At 37.9% G+C, this 15451-nt stretch overlaps 1 protein-coding gene across 10 annotated transcripts in view; it reads left to right on the forward strand.

Moving 5' to 3' along the window:
• LOC129719118 (ecotropic viral integration site 5 ortholog) overlaps positions 1–15451 on the forward strand; it is a 71757-nt gene that overhangs the window by 18227 nt on the left and 38079 nt on the right. The gene's annotated exons all lie outside the window — the stretch shown is intronic.

The raw sequence follows: 15451 nt of genomic DNA on the forward strand, positions 1-15451 counted from the left end.
CTCAATAGTCTGTGTGCATGCTGAACTACACAGTACACACATTCGCGAGTGAACACAACAATGCCTGGTTGTGGACGAAGTGTGATGACACTTCGGTGCTGTACTGCCGGCCCCGGTGGCGTGCGATGTTTGTGCACGCTTTCGAGTATGTACATGGTGGATTGCCGCCGTTTGGTGGCCTTAGGTGTAGCAGCTGTGAACATATCCATCCGCATTGTATGTAGAAAGTTGAGATCTGTGATGCGATGGTGCAAAAAATCAACGGCATATCGAAAATTTGCTAATAATCGGCTGTTTGCGATTACTTTTCCCCGATTGGTGTGGTGATGCAGTTTGATCGTTGATTTGGAACACAATCTCAGGGGGTAAAGCGCATGATAACAGTGGGCCCATTTTTTTTTGAATTTCAGGATTCAGAAAAACAGCGAAAAGCGCGTGACATCATTGTATGGCGCATTTTGCGAGTGCGAAACTAAGAAGAAAACTCGCAAAAGCGGGTGAAAGAACCTCTTTTTTTTCGACTGAATCATTCGTCATTAGCATACCCACCTCCGGTTTCTAATTTACATGTACAAGTAGGAGGTACCTGTTGCGGTTCTCGTAAGTAGCCATACGAGAGAAAAAAAATCTCACTTAAGCTTGAAAGTGAGAGTGTGTGCTAGAATTTATTCTGAAAGCAAACTGAACTGAATACACAATTACTGCATACTATAGATCGAAAAAAATGGACGTTTTCAAGACTTCTTCGGGTACATGGATCTGACCTATTTCGATTTTGAAATAATTTTTAATAAAACTATAATATTAAACAAATAACACGAAGCTTTTTATTGCTCGTCAAAATGTTTTTTTTTTGTCGATTTGTTTGAGAAATGACGCAGTTTCTGTGTTTCGATATTAGATTTCTCATTAAGTACTAACATACTAGTTCTTAAATAAATACAACTAGTTGAAAAAAACTTTTTTCTGCTGCTCGGGCATTCTTGTCGATAGCACACATTCAACGCGTACGAGGACTCCTTCGAAGTCGTCGGCCTCTAACCGGGTCTTTGCTGGTTTCCTATTCGACAAAAAAACGCGTCCGCAAAATTCATCCGGTATTCTAATGCTTGATATGAAACCGTCATGAGTTGCACGACTCAGTTTAATCAGTTTTGTTGGGAAACCACGTTCGTGCATGATCTGCGTTTTACTGAGTCGTACGTCGCTTTGAAGTCTATGAACAGATGATGTGTCTGCAAGTTGTGTTCTTGTCGAGGATCTGTCTCAAGGTGAACATTTGGTCCGCTGTGGATCGTCTCACTGGTATTCACCAACAAAATCTTCCTGCAACGGCCTCAGTCTATGAAACAGGCTGCGGGATAGAATTTCATAATCGGATTTGAGAAGGACTATTCCTCGATAGTTGCTATACAGTCGCATCTGTGTCCCTTCTTATATAGATAGGGCATATCAGTCCTTCCAACCAATCCGAATCCGTTTCCAATACTATTGTTCAGATACATCTATTCATAAAAAAAACTTCGGAAAAAGAAACTGGCAACAAGGCCAATTGTTTGTGCGCGCTTTTATCTCCACGTAATTTCTTCATTTAAAGTGTGTTTTGCGAGGAAATAAATAGTGAAATTTACTAAAATTACTAGTGTTGGTGTTCTAAACAACAGAACTATCGGAATATACCCACTTTTATTGATTGAATGTCAAAGTATACTTGAAAAATCTCTTTTCCAAATGATAGAACTTTTTTTAGGAAAATAAATTGACGATAATCAATTTGAAACGAATTTTTCCCTTACAGTTTGGACCCTAAGGAACCTGTAAAAAATATAAAAGGATTAGGTTTCATGGAAAATTGAATAACTGGACATGTTTTTTGGATTTAACATAAGAAAAACCGATTTTTTAAAAAAGTCATCGGGGCCAGTTGAAAACATCATTTTCTAGAGCTGCCGTTGTTCGTAACACTATTTTCTATCATCTGGAGGGTGAGCCCCAGACTTGTGCAATTTTGGGACACCCTAATATACAGTCTTTGGAAGTTTTTGTGCGAGATAAGTGATATTATTTTTTTAGATTTTTTTCTGTTTGAATTGTTTGTGTTGACATACTATATACCTAATTAATTGTTTTTTTTTTATCATCGACGTGTAGAGGTAGATTCATCGGATCTGTTTTGTATGTATTTTCGGTTGAGAGTAGACGGAAAATAAACTAATTTTTTACTAGAACGACTAACATCGAGCCAACGCAGTGACCTTTACTTATTCGTGAACGAGAAGACGGAACACCGAATGTCAACATTGTGCGATTGAAGCACAAATTCTGCGAGTGCCCACGAGTAACCACATCGGCGACCCTTGGCGGATGGCAGAGACTCTCGTTTGATGAATGAATTCGACCAACCTTGGAACACGTGCCAATGACGACCAGAAATGACGTTTTGAAAACTTTTGTAAAATATGTAAACTTTGTAAATGTAAATGACAATGAGAGAATTGATGCGACTGCGCTAGATTTTGCATTGAGTTTAGAAGAATAACTTATGTTTTAATGTTAAAAATTACAAACCCCTATGACTAAATAAAAAATATTTAAGTACCTATATTCATCAACTTTTACCATATTTTCAACGTAAAACTTTCAACCACTTGACAAAATCGAGAAGCAAATAGATTTACTTCAAAAAATTTGTAGAAATTTGACGGTAAATTGGACAAATGAGAGAAGTAAGATGAATATAGGTGCACTTAGCTGTTGAGATGAATAATGGAGCGATTACCCTACTTATAATAAAGGGTGATTTTTTAAAAATTTGGTTTTTCTTAAAAAAAAAAACCTAAATTATTCCACCTAGTGGTGCAGAAACCTTTGTTATACTAACTGTTATTGTATACTTATCAGGCCAGTAAATCACAAATTGTATAGCAACGTAAGTCCAATTTATAATTATTTATAGTCCAATAAAATGAATTCAAAAGATAATTTTCAGGAGGGGGGAAACAGTAATAGATAACAATGATGCTGATTTCATACTAGAACAGCAAATATGTATGTTGTATGTATGTATGTACGTCTTTTTCACGAATTGAAGCAAACTTCTACAAACCTCAGATCAGCATTACATAGGAAAAAAATATAACTATTGATGAAAGCTATCTATCTCGAATGCATAATCTGAAAATGAAGGTTTTCACGACATTTGAGAGATTTGGATTTTCAGAGTGTAGTCGAGAACATTATTTTTTTCGAAGGCGTAGGCTGTACGATAAAATCCGAAATAAAGACTTTATAAAACTTCCTGCGATAACGAGAAGTGAAACAACATGTTTGCACTTTGTCTTAAATTCGAAAGCAATATTTACATCTTATATGAGCGTATTGTATCATATCATAGGAATAAGTGACTTTCCACCTGCGCACACTAGTAACTAAAAAAAAGTCGCACTCAGTATGGCTTTCAAAGAGCTCTGGGGCTTTCATTTGAGCATGCGAACATTCTAAATCGGAATATGCGTTCTGTGAAAAAGGTGTTTTTGTTATTTTTTTTCTTTTTGGCTGGATTTTGATAAACTACACATATAAACAACATATTTACACATGCATACATACAGGCACACAGTCACATACATACAGAAATTGTTCAGTTCGTCGATCTGAGTCGTTTGGTATACAACACATTATCCTCCGTGCCATTCATTGTCTAAAAACTTAAGTGTCTCCTATAAAAAATACTCTTTCAAAAATATTTCAAAATCTAAGCCACTAATCAAAAATCCACTCGGTAGCATTCTGGGAGAGCACAGTAGCTTTCGTTTGCGTATAAGATCATCAAAATCGGATATTGCGTTCTGTAAGAAAGGTGCGTTAGTTTTTGCGGCACATACATACAGACGACATACATACACACACACATACACACACACACATACACACGAACAGACATTGCTCAATTCGTCGAACTGAGTCGAATGGTATATACCATTCGGCCCTCTGGTCCTCGGATCTCTTTTGAGTTTTAAGACCGATTTTATAACCTTTGTTTAGCATAACAAAGGTAAAACGCATAAAAATTACAAAACTGTATGAAATATTTATTTGAGCCCATAAATTGGTTCATGCCATTTACTTTTTGAAGATAATTTCATTTAAATGTTGGCCACGGCTACGTTTTAAATGGTCCATACTAAAAGTCCAATTTTGGGTCACTTTTTCGAGCATTCCGGCTGGTATCTCGCGTAAAACGCGTGTAATGTTGTCTTCCAAGGCTGGAATTGTTGTTGGTTTATTCGCATAGACGAGACACCTAACGCAGTCCCACAAAAAATGATCTAGCGGTGTTGAATCGCATGATCTAGGCGGCCAATTCACCGGTCCATTTCGTGAGATGAATTGCTCACCGAACTCATTCCGCAATATGTTTATTGATTCGCACGATGTGTGGCACGTTGCTCCGCCTTGCTGAAACCACATTTCAACAAGACCCAGCTCTTCCATTTCCGGCGAAAAAAATCAGAAATCATCGCGCGATAGCGAGCGCCATTGACCGTAACGTTGCGATTTTGATCATCTTTGAAGAAGTACGGACCAATGATGCCTCCAGCGTGTAAACCGCACCAAACCGTGCATTTTTCTGGGTGCATTGGCGATTCTTTTGGTTACTCTTCGATCCAAATGCGGCAATTTTGCTTACTAACATACCCATTTAACCAGAAATGAGCTTCGTCACTGAACACAATTTTTCGGTAAAAAATGGATTCTCGGCAAGTTGTTCTAAGACCCATTCACCATAAATTCGACGCTGCGGCAAACCGTTCGACTTCAATTCTTGTACGAGCTGTATTTTGTAAGGCTTTACACCAAGATCAATCCATGTAGTCGAATAACACAAGCCCAATTGCTGCGAACGGCGTCGAATTGACGTTTCACGGTCTTCCACTACACTGGCTGATACGGCAGCAATATTTTCTTCTTTACGCACTCTATGTATACGTGTTGGTGGGTTTATGTCTAACAGAGTAAAACTGGTTTGAAATTTCGTCGTAATTGGTCGTAATGCGCGAAAAACATTTTTCACAGAGGACAAATTTTGGTAATAAAATTCGATTATTTGTAAGCGTTGTTCAGGCGTAAGTCTGTTCATGGTGAAATGGCGAACCAAACTGAGTACATTAGACTTTGACAGCTGTCAGAATTTCCGCGTGAACTGTCAAATCTGAAAAATAGCAAAAAAAATCACTCTTTATAATCAATTATCGATCCGCAACATCTAACAGATGTATCCCAGGGTCTCCCTTTTCTACTAAAATAACCCATCTCATTTATCATTTATGAGAGCACGTAGAGTACGACATCGTGGCTCAGCAGAACGAATCCATACATGCCATTCGACGATTATCAGACGACCATTGAACAACAAAACACTGATTGGAAATCCCATGCTAGTTTTAAGTTAGACTTAATTTCAGCTCGTAGTCGGCAGCGAGGATAAAAAATTTGCTTTAGTTTTTAAGTCATCAGATATAATTGGCGCCGTTAAACATTAAATTGTATTTGTGCCGTGTCAAATAAATGTTATGTGAAGAAAAAAAAAAAAAAAAGCACGTAGAGTTCTCTGCAGTTCTCTTAAGTAAATGTTGGACTTTTCCGTTCCCCAACAGTTGCAAGGACGTGGCCAGGGCGGTAACAAATTTCATGTTGCTGCTCAGGAACGAAGGTGATTTGTTCTCGTAAACAAAGTATTGTTGCTAGCACCAACTACGAAGTTGTGCAGCTGTTTATGCTATGCTATGCTATCTATTTATAAAAAAAAAACTTCGGCCCTATTCAAATGTTGATCCAGATTATTTTTTTTAAGAAAACGTATGAAAATTATTCGGTTTATTAATTGAATTTGGATTTAAAAAAAAAATAACCGTTTTGGGTTGTAATTGTTTTTTTTTAGCTGTTTTCTAGAAACCGTAAGCCACCATCTTAGAATTCAATTCATTTGTCTGAGGTTGGTTTTCGACTTCTATGCATCATCAATTATTTCCCAGATGGTCTCGAGGTACGATGCTGTCCCAACAAGCCAGTCGTCGTAGGTTCGAGTCTCGGCGCGGGAGAGACTGTTAGTGTCAGTAGGATCGTAGCGCCTAGCCCCGCAATTGTCCTGTACACTAAACAGTCGGCTGAGAAGTCTGTGTATAAATAAACAGAAGGTCAAGTTCCGAACCCGGAATGTAGCACCAAGGTTTTGCTTTGCTTCGCATCATCACGATTACGGGAACACCCATTTTGGATGGTACTTGGCCACTTTCGACTCTTTTTCATACACCGGAAGTCGCCATCTTAGAATTAAAAAGGGAATATGAGGTTGATTTTTGGTATCCTTTTTGGGTAGTATTTGGTAGCTTCCGACTGTTTTCTAGAAAGCGGAAGTCGCCATCTTAAAAGGTCGATATTTGGCTTCTATGCATCATCACAATTACTGGAAAAGCCATATTGTGGAATATTTGATTACTTTTAGATGTTTTCCAGATACCGGAAGCCACCATTTTTGAATTAAAAATTGCATCTATGGTCGATTTTTGGCCTTTGTGCATCATAAAGATTAAGGAAATACCTATATTGACAGGTATTTGGTCGCTTTCGGCTGTTTTTCAGAAACAGGAAGTCGTTAGAGGTGGGAAAAATGGTTCTTTATAGTGAGCGGATCAGAGCGGTTCCGCTCACTAAGATGAACTAGTTCTTTTTAACAGCTCACTCGCTTTTTTCGTTCATACACAATTTTTGGTTTTTATCAGTAAAGCTAATTATCAGACACTGTAAGCGAGAGCCATGTGAAAGCTTTACACCCGATTTTCCAAGCGCAAGGTCGCACAAAACTACAATAGAACTCCCAGAAATAAGCTGCCACCAAACGTCTGCCCTGATATGCATAACCTGCATTTCCCATCACCCAGCCAGCCGCAATAGCATGCAAAAAAACAACTTGCAACAGTCCATACACAGGTACAGGGGTTGACTAACGCCGAGTACGCACACGAATGGATGTGGAACGAAAAGAACGAAAGAACTGATTCACTAATCTTCTGGCAATCCGTTCGCAGGGTCATCAAAAGATTCAGTTCTTTGTAAGAGTGAAATCTTTCGCTCTAAAAAGAACTGGTTCGTCCGATGGCTCTTTTGTTCAGCTCGCAGGCAATCCGCTCGCGATCAGAAGATTTCGATCTCTTAAAGAACTGATTTTCTGATCGGCTCGGGAGCGGATTGTCTGCATAGATTCAAACACCCCTTTGGCATCACGCCATGTTTCAAGGGCTAACATCTCAACATATGTGTAAACGAGATAGCATATCACCGCTTCTTTTCATACATCTTTATCTTACTGCTGACAGCGGGCACAAATTAATTTGAGCCCAGGACATGAGTTCATTGTCATTCACTGTTACTCGGTATAGGGATGCCAAAGGCTCGGATTCAAAAGATCAGTGAACCAGTTCTTTCGCTCTTTTCGTTCCACTTTTCTAGTGCGTCCCGGCGTTTGCCAGCCCGTGTGCTGTGTGTGAACAGTGGCAAGTAGATTTTATTTTTTATTCCTGCGGCTGGTGGATGGTTAGAAGAGCAGGCAGCCGTCGGCAGCTATTTTCTGGGAGTTCTATTGAAGTGTTGCACGCCGCTTTACGCTTGGGGTGTAAAACATTCATATGGCTCTCGCTTGCGGTGTCTGATCAACAAAATCAGCTTTAGCTTTTTGCTTGAAGTAAGGGGTGAGTTACCGCTCTTTGAAAAAGAGCGATAGATCACTCGCTCACTTTGAAGAACCAGCTCTTTAGATCAGTTCGTGAGCGGATTGCCCACCTCTAGAAGTCGTCATCTTGGATTTCAAAATAGTATGTGGAGTCTATTTCTGGCCTCTGAGCATTATTCTGGTTCTGGAAACACCCATTATTGAGTGATATTAGGTCATTTCGGGCTGTTCCCCAGAAACCGGAAGTCGCCGTCTTAGAATTCAAATAGTATCTGAGGATGATTTTGGGCGTCTGTGCATCATCATACCATATTTGGTGGTATTCGGTCGCTTTCGGCTATTTTCCACCTCTTCTTTCAAAGTAGGAAGGGCTGTCAAACCATCATAGAAACATTCATCACCCCCAAAAACCTTCACATACTAGATTTGGTTCCATTTGCTTGATTAGTTTTTGAGTTGAGCAGAAATTTGTGTCTCATTTGTATGGGACCCCTTTCTTCAAGAAGAGGAAGGGATGTCGAACCACCATGAAAATATTTCTAGCCCATCTTCACAGGCCAAATTTTGTTCCATTTGTTTAATTAATTCTGGAGTCATGAAAAAAATTGTGTTTCATTTGTATGAAAGCCCCCGCTCATAACAACCATAGAAACCTATCTTACCCCCAAAAACCTCTACTAGCCAAATTTGGTTCCATTTACTTGATTATTTCATGAATTATGCAGAAACTTGTGTTTTTCTTTGTAAGGGAGCCCCCCCCCCTCCTGATAGAAAACTGAGGGGTGTCGATCTACCACAAAGCTATTTCTTGCTCTAGTGAATCACTACACGCCAAATTGGGTTTTATTTGCTTGATTAAATCTCGAGTTATACAGATATTCGTGTTTCGTTTGTATGAAAGCCCTACCTTCCATAGGGGTGTGAAACCACCATGAAAAGATTTTGTGCTTCTTAATATATTATCGTGCCAAGTTTGGCTTCATTTGCTCGATTAGTTCTCGAGTTATGCAAGAATTTGTGTTTAATTTGTATGGGGCCCTCCCTTCCAGAGGAGGGAGGGATATCAAACTATCATAAGAACCTTTCTCGGCCCCAGAAACCCCTACACACAAATTTTCATGTCGATCGGTTCAGAAGTTTACAAGTCTTTATGGATCAGACAGACAGACAGACAGAACTCCATTTTTATATGTATAAAAAAAACGTTTCCAGGTGTTATGAGCAACATTTACTAGAGTTTTTTTTAGATTTGAAATGCATTCAAATTAAACTTGATATAGTTTTTCTTCAGATTGATATTTATTCTGGTTTATTTTTCATTTATCATATACTAACTTGAGATCAATTTTAACCCTTTCCGACCGAGCACACACAATTGTGTAGGTAAAATATGACGGATAACAAAACCTAAATCGAAGCAATTCCTATATAAAAACATTTGATTGCTCCGGTTTTTTATTTTTCGTAGCAACTGCGATGTTTAAACTAGCGTTGTGAGCAATAAAACAATTAGTAGAACGTTCAAAATGCGAGAGAGAAGGTTATTTTCAAGTCATCTTCTACCTGCGCAATTTTATGGGCCCGGTCGGAAAGGGTTAAAGCTGTTTTTCTGGTTTTAGAGGCGTTTCTTCGCTCATTCTCAGGCATGCATTTTACCTGAATTTTGATCATATAATTTTCTGACCTACTGTTTTTTTTTAAGTCAGAGATATCTCCGAGATTATGTTTTTTGGACTTGTTTTCGTTTGCGTGTGATAATATGTATGAAAATTTTGGGAATGTTAATCATATGTAAATTTCATCACTCATTTCATTTTTTCGATGTTTTTCAAAGTAATAGGGTATCGGCTCTATTATCGTCAAGCTTAACCTATTATGGTCAGAGGGACCCTCCCAGCTGGTGTCGAGGTACGATGCTGGCCCAACAAGCCAGTTGTCGTAGTTCTGAATCGGAATGTAGCACCAAGACTTTGCTTTGCTTTGTCAGAGGGTTAAATGATGTCCAAGATCGGTAATTTTTTGCATAATGGTTCTTCATAATGCAGAGTACTTCTCTGCAAAATATTAGTTCTCTATGACGATAATAGAGCTGATACCTTATTTATTGGACCCATTTAGATGAGAAAGTTTGAAAATTTATAATTATTGTCACTTTTTAAGTCTTTTCCAAATTTTCCGTCTGTCCTTTTATAGTTTTTTATTTCTTGGCTTTGAGAAAAACTTTAACGCTTTTCTTTTTTTTTGTTGCCTGCTAGTTGGCGAATGTCGGGAAATGAAATCTCGTGACTGTACCTCTGGCAAAGAGGCTGCTGCACGATTGAGCAGGAATTTTGCATTAACTTTTTTCGAGAAGACAAAACTTTTCAGACTAACTACTAAACGAAATTTAAAGCGTTGTTTTGAATGTTGTGTTCGAACTGATCGTTGACTAAACTACGCAACGGTTGTGCGTTGCACAGTAAGCGGCATCACTAATGATAGCAGAAAGACACATTCCTAGTCTCTCTTTTCAATATTCTCTCACACTCATTTCTCTACTGCACCACAATCCGTATTTAAAGTGAGTGATGTGAGCGCGCCAAACCACTGTTTTTCCGTTTTGTAACATGATAGTAATTGATTTAGATTATTCTCTGTTTCTCAACCTGTCTCTCATACTTTAAAAATTCAAATTTTTTTTCGTCAATCAGACCACTTGAAATAAAAAACATGGTTTCGAGTGAAACGCTCCAATAGCGTAATACATTTGCATTCCCGACAGGCAAAATACGTCTTCAGATATACCTTAAGCTTAGATAACTTTTCAGATTTTTTTTTTGTTTATATCAAGCTTTGCTCTCCCTACAACTAAATAAATTCCAATTAGTGGTTACCATAACCAGAACTTCTAAACCATAAACCCAATCGTTATGCAACTATTTAGGGGTTTAGCAGAAATATCTGTTATTCGCAATTATTTTGTCCAAATCGATCACTGAATATGTGAATTAAAAAAGCTTTGTTACGTTTTAATTCAACATTTAAACTAGAAGCCTTTATGGTTATCATTGGATAATGCTTTGTAGGAGACTCAGGAACCTTTATTTTGATACTGAGGAAAATTTTGATCTACATTTTCGAAACAACTTCAAGTAATCGGGAGAAAAATAAAACATTCAGGTCAAATCAGTGAATAATTGGATAAATTGGATTAGGGAAACTCAGCAGAAAGTCTGCATAAGCGATTTGAAAATGAGAAACCATTAAAAAAGTGCTGGTAATCCATAGGTTTGTTCAATAGATTTGATGTTCAGCAAAATAGTGTCTAATTTATTTACACTGGATTCTTTTTTTACGCGATTGATGTGTCCGCGCAAAAAAAAGAATCGCGTAAAAAAATCGCGTAATTTTGAACAAATCGTGTGAAAAAAGATTTCGTCGTTTTGATAAAATCTTCCGCTACGTGTAAAAAAATCGTGTTCAATAAAATTACTTAAAAAACAATCGCATAAAAAAAGAATTCAGTTTATTAAAAAAAAAAACAAGTAGTGACTGAACATTTTACAATTTTCATGGAAATGCACTGTTGTCAGTTCTATTACTGTTGTTCCTGAAACAGTTCACTGGGTTTTTATTGTCAACTATGAGTTAAAAAAAGGTCAAACATAATATTTCTATCGGTAATCAAACATTTGCCGCGACAAGTGTTCAATTATTTGAAAAAGGCCAAGGCAACGAATAAACAACTCAACGATCAAATTGTTTATGTATGTAAGTATTCGTGTATTTCACTCGCTCGCTGTTTAATCGATCCATATGTTCTTACCGGCACAAATCGTGTCAAGGGCCCTTATCTATTCTTCACATGTCGGCTTTTTTTCGCTTTTCCACTCATACGAAGCGAAATGGATGGTTCTTACTGTACTGTCAATGCGGTCAAAATTAGAACTGTACTACACAATTCACGGTTACGGCATGCAGTGAGTGACAATATTCTGGATTGCAGCAGTAAAATTCATCAAGGTTGGTTTGGCACGGCTTTGCGTTTGCAAGAACCTGCTGCGTGTTATCACCTGTTTTGACACTGCAAGGTTTTGAGTTTAGTTACACGTTGCGAAAAATTTCCGCACAGTTCTTGCTCAAATATTGCAATACCGGAAAAAAGGAACTAATGAACCTCGCTCTTAAAATTCCTTAAACTAACGCCGAACTTTGTTTCTACAGTTGTAACTTATTGAAAAATAAGTCGAGTGAACAACTAAGTTTTTTTTCGAAACGTATCACACGGAACGAGTTTCCTAGTTTTTAATTACAATAATAGTAAAATTAATATTTTTTTTGAATTCTTTTGATAGTACCAACTCCAAAACTTAGGAATCTACAGTATAACATTGGCCGTTATTACAAATAAAATACGTCATTCCATATCTTTGAGCCAAATTTCAAGTTACACTAAAGCTTGAGCTTAAGCTTGACGACCGCACATTTCGTAGTTGCCTCTCCGTGATGGATCAGAGCTAGTGAAACTGCACAAAGAACCACGTATATGGCTACTTAGAATTCATTTACCATCTTCAATGTACAACCATTTAGAAGCTTCCGCTTTGTGTAGATCGATAACAGCGCCGGCTACGTCCTTACGGTCGTTTTGGTAGTGAAAAAAATTGTAAGAAGTCCTTCATAGCAAATTGTATTTGCTACTCTCCGTACAGAAGTTCAAATCCTTTAAATTCGGCGGTTTGTGCGCGTGAGCTTATACATTTCAACTTTGTCTATTTATTGTAGTCGACATTCATATTTTGTTTTGAGGTTGTAAAAATATTACCCTTGTGAAAAAGCGTGAAAAAGCTGCTTCCTACATATAGAAAAAAATATGTTAAGAATATACCAAGTGTTTTAGGACACACATCCATTATCAGTAACAAATGATGTCAGATTATGAAAGAAGGGTTGTTCAAATTGCGGCTGAAACAAAATAAAAAAAAACAACCCCGCCTAGCAGTTTTCCATACCAAGCACAGAACAATCCGGTGAAAATACCCCGACTCAAGGTGCCATTCGCTAGCAACGTGGGTTCATATCTGTTGCACTAACCGCGCTTTGTTTACTGTTTCACCTTCTCCTGTTTGGAAACAGGTACTTCGTCTTATCAAAAACCCCAAGCGGTCGTGTAGCAACACAAAAACACACCTTGCCAAGAGATAGAATGCTACACACAGAGCAAATAAAAGGGTGTGTTGAAGCTCAAATTTCGGGAAACCATTCTGATTGAAAAAATGCGTGTGTAGTGAGGGGGGGGGGCAGGCAATCACGTGTACTGTGGAGAACCAGTGCTGCCGTCAGCCACGCGATTGACCCACATTTTCCAACGTGGTTTTGGTATTCGTCTTTTCGTCGAAACCGATACATTCAGGGACGTCCAACCTGGGTCGGATGGACGGACGGCCGTGGTCAGGCACGAGTGATTCAATTTGGGCCAAATAAACTACTGTCGAACTCTAGACAACCCAACAAGTGCTTCGCAAAAACAAACAGCCGACGATGGAAAATCATTCAGCGCAACAGACAGAGCAGAGCGGATATGGATAGAATTTTGGTTTGACGAAAAACGGCACAAAAATATTATTTAAACATGAAACACTGTGCCCCGTTAGAGATGCGACCATGAAAAATATGAAGCCATCGCGTTCGGTCGCGGCTATCGTTTAACAGCCAACGACAACGAATGATGATGATTCAATGCACCGTCGAATGAGTGAGTGTACAGGTATAGCCAAAAGGGGGAATGTAGGGTAAAAGAGAAATTTAAAGGTTACCTTTTAAAGGAACACTTTACCTTCGAATTGTGATAAAAATAATGAGAAAAAAATAGTTTCCAATTAATATTCGGTTTACTCCCACATCCCCACCGATTAGTCACACCCGAATTGATGCCGTGCTATCCATCGCGGCACTATGGGTCAGTTGTTACGGCAACCGAATATGGACTTTCTGACGTGGTAATTGTAATTTTCAACGAATAATGAGTTGTCGATAACTTTTGAGACTCGTTCGTCAATTTGCTCGATTGATTGGATTGACTTATTTTTTTAAATACTGTAGAACTGTCGAACTAGAAATTTGACTTTTATTTTACAATAGTTAGGCAAAATAAGTAATTTAACATTCTTCTATGTGAAACTTTTCCGAAAAGATCTCCTCTGTAATCTAAATTCCTCAAATAAGCAGCATAGCGAAATGCTTTTGATCGACCATTTGCTGGAAATTTTCTTGACCCAGCACTGGGGCACGGTTTATCGTTGTACTTATCCTACACATGCAAAATGTGCCAAAAACAATATCGATAACGAATTCTCTCAACTAATCTAGTTGATCGAGACCGCTATTAGCCCCAAGACTAAGCGTGCGATATTGTTGTTGTGTGTGATGATTGATAATATATTTAAAGCCAGAATGGTTCGTTTTGTCTACGGTCCTAAATAGTTATCAACTTTTGAGATTCCGTTCCGATTGCTCCTCGGACCAGACTTTTTGTACCTTAGTCAGTCTAACGTTGATCACTGTCATTTCAAGAGACAGCGCACTATGGGACATTTTCATACAAGCAAGCAGACAAAAATATTTTCATCATCACTTCAACGCTTTCGATATTTTCTCTACTTGTTATGAGAAAAAACCTAAATTAATCCCCCTAGCGGTGAGACCCAGCCTTTCTCCTTCGAACTTATAATTTGTTAAAATAGATTTACTCCAACACTTAAAAAATACACCTTGATTATTTCTGCTGGATTTGTTATTCTAAACAACGAATTTTTGGTAGCCAACAGCACAACTATACCGAACATTTAAAATTTAACATATCATCGGCTTCGTGCAACACTGGCACAACTCAAAATTTTGCATTTTTGATGGCAAACAATGCCAAATACTGTTAAGTTTCATCCCACGAAATCCCATTTCGAAAATCACAAAAATTCCAGAGTTATGAGTAAAAGTGCCTTTGCTGCACAAATCGAAATTTCTCCATAAAGTTAGTAAAAATAAGGTTTTAACTCGGACAACGTGAGCACGTAATATGTGCATAATAGACCCAAAGGTGTTAAATAAGGATTGGTAATCTTGAACTTCAAAGTTTTCTTGAAAATCGAAAAATAAATTTTCGACGCAAATTTTTAAACGCGTTTTTCTCGAAACTATGTTTTTTGAGTTGTGCCAGTGTTGCACGAAACCGACGGTATGAATATAAATCACACGTATACATGAAAATAACATTAAATCCTTTCAAATATAAGATGCGATTTTGTTTTTGATTGTGGTATAATCGATTTGTACACATATACTGCCAATAAAAATTCAGATTCTTCAAGTCAACGTTAGTCAGTAGCTTTCAAATAATGTATAATTAAATGTTGTTCCTTATACATTAATTTGAATGATCTTATCAGTAAAATTGGAATTCTTTAACGCAGTTGATATTACTGATCGTTTCTGAGAGGCATCCAAAAAATGGCCTAATACCAATCAATATGGGTTCTTGAAACCTGGATTATACCCAGTGGCTAGAATCCGACCTAAAACTCAATTTTCAATCCAGATGACCACTTCTGGTAGCCTGATAATCATAAAATCCATCATAGAATTGCCGAACTGCCTAATCTGGGTATTTCTATGGCGAAGATGGCGACAGTTTCCGATCAACAGCCTAAAGTGACAAATATCATCCAATACGATTTGAAGAAGCGG

The sequence above is a fragment of the Wyeomyia smithii genome, chromosome 1, assembly GCF_029784165.1.
Source record: "Wyeomyia smithii strain HCP4-BCI-WySm-NY-G18 chromosome 1, ASM2978416v1, whole genome shotgun sequence".
Classification (NCBI taxonomy): domain Eukaryota; kingdom Metazoa; phylum Arthropoda; class Insecta; order Diptera; family Culicidae; genus Wyeomyia; species Wyeomyia smithii.